We start from the raw sequence: 11,632 nt of genomic DNA, 5'->3' as shown, positions 1-11,632 counted from the left end.
GCAGTAACGTTCAGATGCGCCGCTGAAAAACGTTATTGCAACATTTTCAGTGTGGCTAGGAAGCGTTACTGAAAAGCGCTAGTATGTAAGAATCCTAATTGAAGAGATGGATTACAAACTCTCCTAAGATCGTTCCTTTTTTTTTAGTTTTTAACTTGCTTTACGTTTTAATTTATCCTTTTCAAGCCTATATAGGGTTGTTTCCGATCTCTGGAAACGAATTTGAATGACGTCATGTGCGTCAGGAATCATACCGACAGTTGAACTGCGGCGACAGGTGACAGATCTATAGTGAGTGATTTCATAGTAGAGTGCACGGTGTCTCACAGTAGCAATGCCCAAGAAAATCGAGCGTTTATGAAAGAGGTACAATAGGACCCTTTCCAATGTCAAGTTCAGTTCGTGAAAATCATGGAGCCTGCAAAAAACGTGATTTCATTATTTCCAAGAAAGGCATTTTCTGCGTACTTAATAAGACTGGCAAAGCTCGGATGGGATTAATTTCAGAGTAGAAAGGGCAAGCACATCCACCCCAACACAAGCTGCACCCCCTCCACGAGATGATACAAATTAGTCCCATTCGAGCTTTACCAGTGTTATTACGTACATAGAATATGCCTTTCTTGGAAATAACGAAACCACGTTTATTACAGGTTTCTTTTATTTTCACTTCACTGTACTTAGCATCGGAAAAGGTCGTATTGTACCCCTCCCAAAAGGCATCATTTTCTTTGGCATTACTGCTGTGAGACACCGCGCACTCTGACTATGAAATCACTCACTACTGGTTTGTCATCTCTCGCCACAGTTCAGCTGTCGTGTGACTCCTGACGCACATGACGTCAATCAAATTCGTTTCCAGAGATCGGAAATAATCCTCCGTATATATATATATATATATATATATATATATATATATATATATATATATATATATATATATATATATATAAGTTAACTGTGTAAGTTTATTTAACAGACTCTCCCAACTCTTGACTTAGTGTCTGCATACTTCTTTTTTCAAATGGATCTAAGGCCGTCAAATTGATTTTATCAGTTTTGTCATTTTTCTCATAACTTTTCATTTGAACTTAGGTCAGTTTGGAATCCACCTCTTCAATATTGATGATGGCCGCTAATGTAATTCAAGTTTTTTGATAATAGTTACGAAGGTCCGGAGTAAATTCCAGCTGCCATTTAGTATGAAATACCATTCCTGTTTGTAAAGGTTCCGAGATTCGAATGAGAACTTCAGAGTACTGCAGGACGCAGTGAAATATGCTAGAGGTCGTGCAGCGCCATTTTGCGGCTTCGTTAAGTTTCTAAATCCCTTTCTCTCGCTAAATGAAATCCTAGATTTGCCATAAACGCTGTGGTACATGAAAACCAGAGTTTTATTACGTAATTTTGTGCAGCAAACTCACGTTCATTGAATAACCTGTAACAGATTAGCCTTTTCATTTCATTGTGTCCTGTGACACACAGGAAGGATTAAGCATGCATTTGCATGTGTTTTGTAACTTTTTCCAATAAATGGGGACTACCATATTCGCAAATACCCTTGTTACCCCTTTGCAATGAATATTCATTTGCAACATATTTGAGTTCAGGTTAATTCCATACCGTTGGACGTGGTTGGGAGGGGAACTTTAGCTTTCCTCAAGATCATTTTTCCGATTACAGCAGTTGGAATACTATTTCTTGGGATCAGGGTTCGATTCTCTTCAGGTCTTTAGAGATTTATGATATCAGTATGAGTAAGAGCTGTTACTGCAGGTTTTCAACGACTACTGCCGTTCCATTGGACTAGCAAAGAGGGAGAAACTTCGAAAGGATAAGAGGATTTATTTACAAGTGTCTTAAACCTTTCAGTTAAGAAGAATAAAAAAATTTGTCACGGCCACAACAAGTGAAATAGTTATGGGTGGTTCTGTGTAATTAAACACAAACTGTGTCCCTAGCCTCTAACTCAGGGTTTTTTGGTGGTTTTAAATTTTCTTGTCTTCTGGAATTAAGCGCTAAAGAAGTTTAGCTTATTTGTAATTTTTAAAGTGACGAAAACGTGTCAAGTATGTACAATGTTTTTTTTAACTTTTTTTTTCATCACTCCCTCATGTTGTCCCCACAGTCATCTTGTGCACTAATGATTTTTTTCTTGGGAAAATGATTTCGAATATTCATTTTCTACTGTGATAACTGGATGAATTATTTATTTTGTGAGTGAATAATTATATTTGAATCACTTCACACATGTTTGAATTATTACTTACTTACTTACTTACAAATGGCTTTTAAGTAACCCGAGGTTCGTTGCCGCCCTCACATAAGCTCGCCATCGGTCCCTATCCTGTGCAAAATGAATCCAGTCTCTACCATCATATCCCGCCTCCCTCAGATCCATTTTAATATTATACTCCCATCTACGTCTCGGCCTCCCCAAAGGTCTTTTTCCCTCTGGTCTCCCAACTAACACTCTATATGCATTTCTGGATTCGCCTATACGAGCTACATGCTCTATCCATCTCAAACGTTTGGATTTAATGTTCTTAATTATGTCAGGTGAAGAATACAATGCGTGCAGTTCTGCGTTGTGTAGCTTTCTTCGTTCTCCTGTAACTTCATCCCTCTTAGTCCCAAATATTTTCCTAAGAACCTTATTCTCAAACACCCTTAATCGCTGTTCCTCTTTCAAAGTGAGAGTCCAAATATCACAACCATACAGAACAACCGGTAATATAACTGTTCACATGTCAATCAAATTCGTTTCAATTATTATGAGGGAATATTATTTGCATGTTCCCTACTTTATGATCACTGCTTCATAAACGAAAGAAATTCATAATATTAAGAGATGACAGAGTAGGAAACTGGAAACAAACAGTTGAACTTGTTGATCATATGAGCACATTTTAAGAACATAAAGATGTGTTTCTTTTTCAACGCATTAAATCTGAAAATAAAAACTCGATATATTGCATCGAGTATTTGTTTGACAGTCACTCCCTCACTATCGATATACTAATACAGGTAATTGCAGAAAACAAAGTTATTGTACTGAAATATTAGTATTTAAGTGAAGGTTGAGATTGCAGAACCTAACCTCAAAATTTTCAATTTGAATTGAAAAACTAGGCTGTTTTATAAGAATTCATCACTTCCTTATACGGTCTTACTAGTGAGGGAGTGACTCTATTGTATGGGAGTGATGCACTCATGATAAACAGTCACTGACACTAAAATTAAAAAAAATTCCTTATCTGTTTTGTAGTTGGAGCAGTTTTCAATGTCAAAGTCATACATACTTCTCTTACAACCGTAAACCTTTATGAGATAGCCTATTCATCAATCAATGAGTAAATTTATTTGCCACCTGAATTTTCCAAATTTCAGTTATAACATACCGCGCATGCTCAGTAAGTAGATTCCGAAACAAAATTCCTCAAAAGATTAGGCGGCGAAAAATTCAATGATATTCACACATGTAGAAATGTCGTTAAAAGTTTAACTGTCTTAACTAAATAATGATTTTAAAATAAAGATACCTGGTGAATTGTTAGTCATGCCATTAATTATGGTAGATGATTCCTTTAGTAAAGGGCAAAAAAAAAGAGAGAGTGAAGTGCCATTTTGCATTGTTTTGGATAGTTTTCCGGAAAAGCGTGAAATTTCAATATTTACGTGAATTGCACCATCGTGCAACATTGTAATGTGTACCCAAATCCATAGGCGTTTGTTTTGTTCCGATGCACAAGATACCTACTTCGAATAGGAGAGTGGAAGGCAATTGCCGTGTAGATTATTTTAAATAATAATGTCATAAGAAAAACTCTACTGTGTCTACTGTTTAATTTTTCTGTTGTGAACGTGTAGATAAAATCTGAAAGCAGTATTTTGCTTCAAAAAATTACAAATAATTTCCTCTCACTTCAATTTTAAAGTAGGCCTATCTGTAGATAACAGGTAAATTACATAAGAAAAAGTAACTTTTCAGATCTGTCTTTAAACACAATTGTTTGTTTACATTTGAAGAGTCCACTGCAAGAATGATGGATGTTACTTTCTTGTCGAAAATCAACCAAGACTGTCAATGCATAGCTTAAGACATATAGAATGTACATAGAGAGTTATATGGCATTAACACTGATAGTCATTGACCAGTAATGATAGGAAAATCACAGTTAAGCTTTGAGCACTAAGCATTTCAAACTTTCAATTGCTACTCCTGAAAAATGTATTCCAAATGACATCCATCATTCTTGCAGTGGACTCTTCATATATTGCTTATACAGGGTGTTTAAAAATACGGGGCATAATTTCAGGTATGTATTTCCCACATGTAGTCAATCAAAATAGTTCATTACAACATGTGTCCGGAAATGCTTTATTTCCGACTTATGGCCTTCACAACATTGAAATTCACCGGAACGTTTTTCTTTCCGCAGGTCGTTGCCGTCAAAGGAGACATTAAGAGGACACTCTGACAGTTCATTCCGAGGCGAAGGTTACATTCAGTGTTGTGTAGGCCTTAGACTGTGCGACATGTATTCAAATCAAGAGCTGACAGAGATACACTTCATGTACGGTAAGGCGGACGGCAATGCTGCGCTGGCTCGTCGTTTGTACCAGGAGAGGTACCCACAGCGACAATGTCCAGATCGGAAGACATTTGTAGGTCTCCATTACCGTCTGTGCGAGTATGGAAAATTTAACTCTCTTGGTTTGGGAAGGGGACGACCAAGATGTACAACTCCAGAAGTACAGGAGGAGATTCTGGAGGCTGTGAACATGACTCCTCCTATCAGCACACGAAGGGTAGCGTTGCAAGTCAATGTTCCTCATACGACTGTCTGGAGACTGTTGAAAGAGTATCAATTGTATCCTTATCATTTGCAACGTGTACAGGCCCTGTCACCAGCAGATTACCCTGTACGACTTAGGTTCTGTCAGTGGTTCTTGCAGCAGTGTGGTGTAAATCCGAACTTTCCTGCCTTAGTATTATTTACAGATGAAGCACAGTTCACACGAGATGGCATAACAAATCTCCACAATAAGCATGTATGGGCGTATGAAAACCCACGTGCAACTGTTCCATCTCATCACCAGGTGCGGTTCTCCCTCAACATGTGGGCCGGTATCATTGGTGATCGATTAGTTGGACCCCATATACTTGTAAACAGACTTACGGGGCAGGCGTACACAAACTTCCTGGAAATCACCATACCTCATGTTTTAGAAGACACTCCACTGATCAATCGTCAACACATTCACTTCTTGCATGATGGCGCTCCTGCACCATGTCATTCAGGTACGGCTCGCAGGTACTTGGATCGAAGGTTTTCTGATCGATGGATGGATAGGTAGAGGTGGCCCAATTGCTTGGCCTCCGCGCTCACCTGATCTGAACCCTCTCGATTTCTACTTGTGGGGCCATTTACAATCATTGGTTTATTCGTCTCCGGTGCCTGATTTGGAATCGAAATGGGCATGTTCTGAGGACATACGCAATACTCCTGGAGTTTGGGATCGTGTTCGCAGGTCAATGAGACATCGATGTGAGGTCTGTATTCAAGCAGGAGGTGGATATTTTGAACATCTTCTGTAATGACAACGACCTGCGGAAAGAAAAACGTTCCGGTGAATTTCAATGTTGTGAAGGCCATAACTCGGAAATGAAGCATTTCCGGACACATGTTGTAATGAACTATTTTGATTGTCTACATGCGGGAAATACATACCTGAAATTATGCCCCGTATTTTTGAAAAACCCTGTATTTCTTGTTTTCTCCTACAACACTCTAAATACAGGATATGGGAGCTGTAGTAGGAGAAAGTTGGGTAGTATCGGACATCGGGTAATATCGGACAGTGAGTTTCTTTCATCTACCATCAGATCGTAGTACCTGAATGACATGGTTACGTTTCTGTATGCGACATCACAGAAATGTAACCATGTCATTCAGGTACTATCATCTGGTGGTAGATGAAAGAAACTCACTGTCAGATTTTACCCGATGTCCGATACTACCCAACTCTCCCCTGCGTATCTGCTGACTCCAAGTAATAACCCTTTAGAGCATTGTCACGTTTCAGTACAATTTAAAATTGCTCTGAGAGACAAAATTTAACATTGTTCGGATAAATTGTTTGAAAATTTGAGGGACAAAACTAAAATTCATTCTATCATTTATTATCAGAATTTACAGCTCTCTTAAAATTAGCTGTAGATATTGGGGATTTAGCCAATAGTTTTCCTAAAATACATTGCTAAAAGTTGGATTTAAAACTATTTTTTTCTCGAAACAATCGAAAACGAGCAAAATTTTATTTAAAATTTCTGTCTTAAATATTTCAGAGATTAACTCGCTGAAATTCATGACAGTATTTATGGTTCATTCTACACAAATAAGATACTTTTAATGTAGTTTTCCCAAGACCCTTACAACATCTTTGCCCAGCATAAATTTAGCTCGGAATCACTAGCATTTCAACCCAGTCTCCAGCGTATAAATCAGAAGCTCTTGCCCATTGAAGAATGCCGAGAATATTCTGACAGTCATGATGAAGGGAAATATCACTCATCCCAACCGGGATCGAACACGCGCCCTTGCCATATATTTACAATCCAACCTGAAGTTAAAACGTTCAATTACCTCTTTCTTCAAAAAGGCTGCATCGGTGACCTTCACCACGTGATGTTGCGGTTATTATAAGAAATTTGATGGTTAAAAGAAATCGCTGGTATTGCCTACATTCCCTCATTCCTTGTAAAGTGATGTAGCTTACATTCCTATGGGTGCGAAAGTTACTGGTTCGTTCAATGATCTGCACTACCTTGAGCTGTAAATGCACCACGATAGTCTGAATGTTGACTGTTATAGCCCACAAAATTTTAGTTGCCGATTGTCTAGTACCTAGAAGCTTAAACTATAAAGAAATCATCAAGTTTCTCAGACACTGTTACCTTTATGAGCAGGATGAAATAGACAAATTTATGTAATTTTATATCATATAATTTCTATGGTACGCGGTAAAAAGAGCATAAGTCATAAATTTCAAATTTTCAGTAGAGTAAAAGTAAAACTTTTAAAGAACCAATGGCATTATGATGGGATGGAAATCTGACGCATGCCATGCCGGTTCTGTATTCGCCTGGGCTGTGTGAGTTTGCTGTCCGTAACCATCACAGGTGTCAAGCGCGGGCATATTGTACCCTCTAACAAGAAGTCTAGACACATTCCGCCTACAGAATCGCATGCAGACATAATTATGCTTAAAAGATATTCTACGTCACTGTTACACCTCGTTTAAAGGCTAGAAATGTCCTTGCTTGACATAACTGCTCTACATCATTATGGAATAAGAAACACATATGTTCTTTATACCATATGAAGAAATACGTTTTTTTTTTGTATTCACGTGGAAGTCATAACTGAAAACCACTCGTTTGGTCTGATTACCTGGTTGAGTTTTTTTCCGAGGTTTTCCCCAACCATAAGGAAAATGCCAGGTAATCTGTTGGCGAATCCTCGGTCTCACCTCATGTCACTACATATCGCCAGAAAAATTGTAAAAATTGATACTGGAAACTGTAAAAAAATGGTAAAAAATTGCAATTATAATCTTGTAAAATTTTGACTTGTTTCACATCTTAAAGCTTCATTGCTAATGTAAGATCTGTAGAATATAATAAATGAAATGAAAATTCCTGACTTAACCTCTTTATACCGAGCACTACATATACCTTCAGAAGAATAATTCTGCATGGTAAGAGATTTTTCTTTTTTTAGTTTTTGCAACCTTCCATAGATGTAGAAGTATTCAATATCTCCCAACTATCTTCAAAGAGAAAGGTACACTTCTGTCGGATTTATTGTCAGGAACCGCATTTTAAGTCTGGACGCCAAATGCAAAGTGGGATAACTGTGTATATATACATATACATGTTGATTGAGGAGGTATAGTAAATATTTTAGGGGTTCGTATTATGGATTATTATGAATAAAAGGGTCCATAAAAACATATGTCCAATGTTCAATGAGTGTTGAGATACAGCTGTTCTAATGTTACGCATAACAAGACTTGCAAGTTGTATGAAGGAACAGCAAATGACTACATACAAAGGAATAAGTTAGTAATGTAGCTCTTCGGAAAATATCTGAGGCCAGCATAGTTCACATTGGTTGTAGAGAAACACCTGTTTGTAATCCCCTTGCCTAAAAGAATGGGCATGTTCTTCCAGCATGACGAAGCCCCTGTACATTTTAGCCGTCAAGGGGCTCATCAACTGAATCTCACATTCCCCGGACAATGGCTAGGCCGCGGTAGTCATATGTACTGGTCACCAAGATCCCCAGACCTTACTCCTGTCGAATTTTGTCTATGGGGTTGGATGAAAGGCGAAGTGTACAAAATAAAAGTAAACATACGGAACGAATTTATTGGTCCCTCGCATTATGAATAGCGCTGCCAACATGAGAGAAGAAGACGACCACGAAGAGCAACACTTACTGTTGTCAACAGAACAGAAAACTGCACTGATCTTTTGAAATGTATTGGTACAGTCTACATAAGCTTCCTGCTTCCTGTGTAAAAAAACCTTGGAGTTTACTTTGATATGCATTTAAACTGGAATAACCAAGTAACCCATATTACCAAAAAAGTGCTTTCCATACTACATTCCTTAAACAGCACTGGAAAATTCCTCCCGCTATCACTCAAGAAAATACTAGTGGAAATACTAGTAATGCCCCACTTCGATTATTGTGATTTTTTACTGACTGACCTCAATGTCAACCAGTCGCAAAAATTACGTGTTCATAATTCTTGTGTTCGCTTCGTCTGTGATGTCCGTCGCGCTGACCACATTATCCCATCCTTCCAAACTCTAAACTGGCTACGGCTTAACGAACGTAGAAATTTTCATTTCCTTGTTCTCCTTTACCAAGTCCTTCACACCTCTACACCTACCTACCTTGCCTCCCGTTTCAGTTACCCTATGGGCAGACTGGTCGCACAATAGAAGACAGAATCAAAGAGCATAAGAGGAACCTGAGGCTCTATTACCCGGAAAAATCTGCAGTGGCGCAACACAGCATAGAAAAGGAGCATAAAATACAGTTTGACCACACCAAGGTCATTAACAAATCAAGCCACTACTGGGATCGTACAATCAAGGAGGCCATAGAGATCAAGCTGGAGAGAAACAACTTTAACAGAGACAGTGGACTCCAGCTCAGTCAGGCATGGACACCGGCCTTGGACCAACTTAGGCCCTCTTACAATCAAGGTCATGAAGATCACGGACCGAGGACGGCAACCGATTCCAACCGGCGGAACAGGGCTCGCCGCCCGCCAAACTTCACACAGGAATCCCGGGAGGGGCGGAGCTTACGAGGAATGACAAATCCCGGCCCCGGATTGGCCGATCCGCCAACCAATCCCGTTTCACCTGAGACAGCCTAACATCTATATTACCTTTCGACTTTCTGTTCGGACATCACTTCCCTGAAGATGGCTGCAGAGATAGCAGTCGAAAGCTTGGAGCATTCCAAAATCTTAACTCGGCTGATATCCCGCGAAAACATATTAGCGTAATAAAAAAGTGTTTCTCTCTTCTTAACTTTTACAATAAACTGTCTAGCTTTATTAATCAATTGATCTTTTAGAACTTTGATCGTTATTGTATTTGTAAATTTAATATTAATTGCAATTATAATTGTAATTGTATTCTTAATATTGTAGTTGTAATACCCTGGTAGAGGGGAAGGGAAGGCCTGATGGCATTATCTCTACCAGGTTAAATAAATAAATATAAATAAATAAATGTATTCATTAGGTCATTCGTCTCTAAATATTGCAGATAATAAATTAAATGTAGGGAATGAAAGAGGAAAATTAGAATAGGCCTACCTCAAGATAAAAAGGTTGTTTTGTTAATATCAAATTCTATCACGACCTAGACGAGGATCAAACCGGGCTGCCTGGACAGAAGACCAGCGACCTAGCGCTCGATTCACAGACGCAGCTATAGCCTATGCTATGTTCAGGTTTATTATATATATATTTTTTTTGTAAATGTCGGAGATGTAAAATCTCAAGACACAGTTGGGAACGAAAATTACTTCTCAATATTTACTTTCATGATATAAAGAAATGTGATTGCACGTCTAGTGCTGTAGAAAAAGATAAGCTCTGAAAGTTACAAAATGACTAAAGGCATGGTGTTCATTTTCTCAGATCGGAATTAAAAAAGGAAGAGAGACAAATGGAAGAAGGTGCGCAAGGGCGGAGGGCGGCCGGTTTCATTCGTTTACACACTGTAGAGCAGGATATCGCCCGGGCGACTGTTGTTATTAATTCCTTGAGCTTAATTAAAAGTCTTGCGCGCTGCAATAGGAATGCCATCGGAGAGGCTTCTTCCCTTCTACGTTTCAATTTTCGTGAAAATAAAACTATGAACCGAATTCCTCGACAATATTACATTTTTTAACATTTTGAAACATTTTAAATTGGAAACACGTGATTTTTATTAATATTGTAACTTATTATAAAAATCAGATCTTCCATTTAATATGGATTTACGTCGAATTCCTATCCTTTAATAACATGAAAGGGAAGGTACTTGAATGATACCTACTTTGAGGCGAGATTTGAATTTCACTTGCAGAAAAATTAAGTTTAATGTTAATTTAACATCTGATCTTCATAAATTTGGAATAATAATAATAATAATAATAATAATAATAATAATGATAATAATAATAATAATAATAATAATAATAATAATAATAATAATAATAATGGCTTTATTTAACCTGGCAGAGTTAAGGCCTTAAGGCCTTCTCTTACACTCAGCCAGGATTAAAACTTTCTTACATAGTTGAATATAAAACTGGATCGGAATTAAGTAATTACATACTTATACAATTTAGGTACATAATGAGATCAAAAGAGGTAGTTACATAAAAATTTACGTCATGAAATAAAAATAAACATAGTGGAATACATATTAATGTTATTAGAATCAAATACGAATCACATAAAGACAGAAGCAGATAATTCAATAAAAAATGTACACAGTAAAACTAAAAATAAACACATTAGTATACATATTAGTATTAGATTACAATTAAGTAGGATTCACATAATTAAACCAGAAACAATTGAATAAAATGTACACAAAAATAGATTAATAATAAAAAAACAACACAGTGGGATACATACTGGCGTTAAGTGATAAATAAACACGATTTACATGATTACACAATAAAAATAAGAAACAAAAAATAAATAAATACAGTGGAACACATTCCATTAAATATTTTCAACGCGTTAGGTCTGGCAACTCATCGTAAGATATTTTTCTAATTTGCATTTAAAGGAAATTAAAGTTCGGCAGCACTTGACTTTAGGCGGCACAGAATTCCAGTGACGAGAAGTAGCAACAGTGAAAGATGAAGAATAAAGAGATGATGTGTGGAGCGGTATTTCTAGCGTGTTATCATATTGTGACCGAGTATTTAAGTTATGATACCGAGAAAGACTGTGCAATCGGACAGATAAGTAAGAGGGATTAGAGTATGAATTTTATAACAATAACGCAGTAAGAGGCTTGACACACGAATAAGCTTTT

Source organism: Periplaneta americana, chromosome 10 (assembly GCF_040183065.1).
Source record: "Periplaneta americana isolate PAMFEO1 chromosome 10, P.americana_PAMFEO1_priV1, whole genome shotgun sequence".
NCBI lineage: Eukaryota > Metazoa > Arthropoda > Insecta > Blattodea > Blattidae > Periplaneta > Periplaneta americana.
This window is presented reverse-complemented; position numbering follows the sequence as displayed.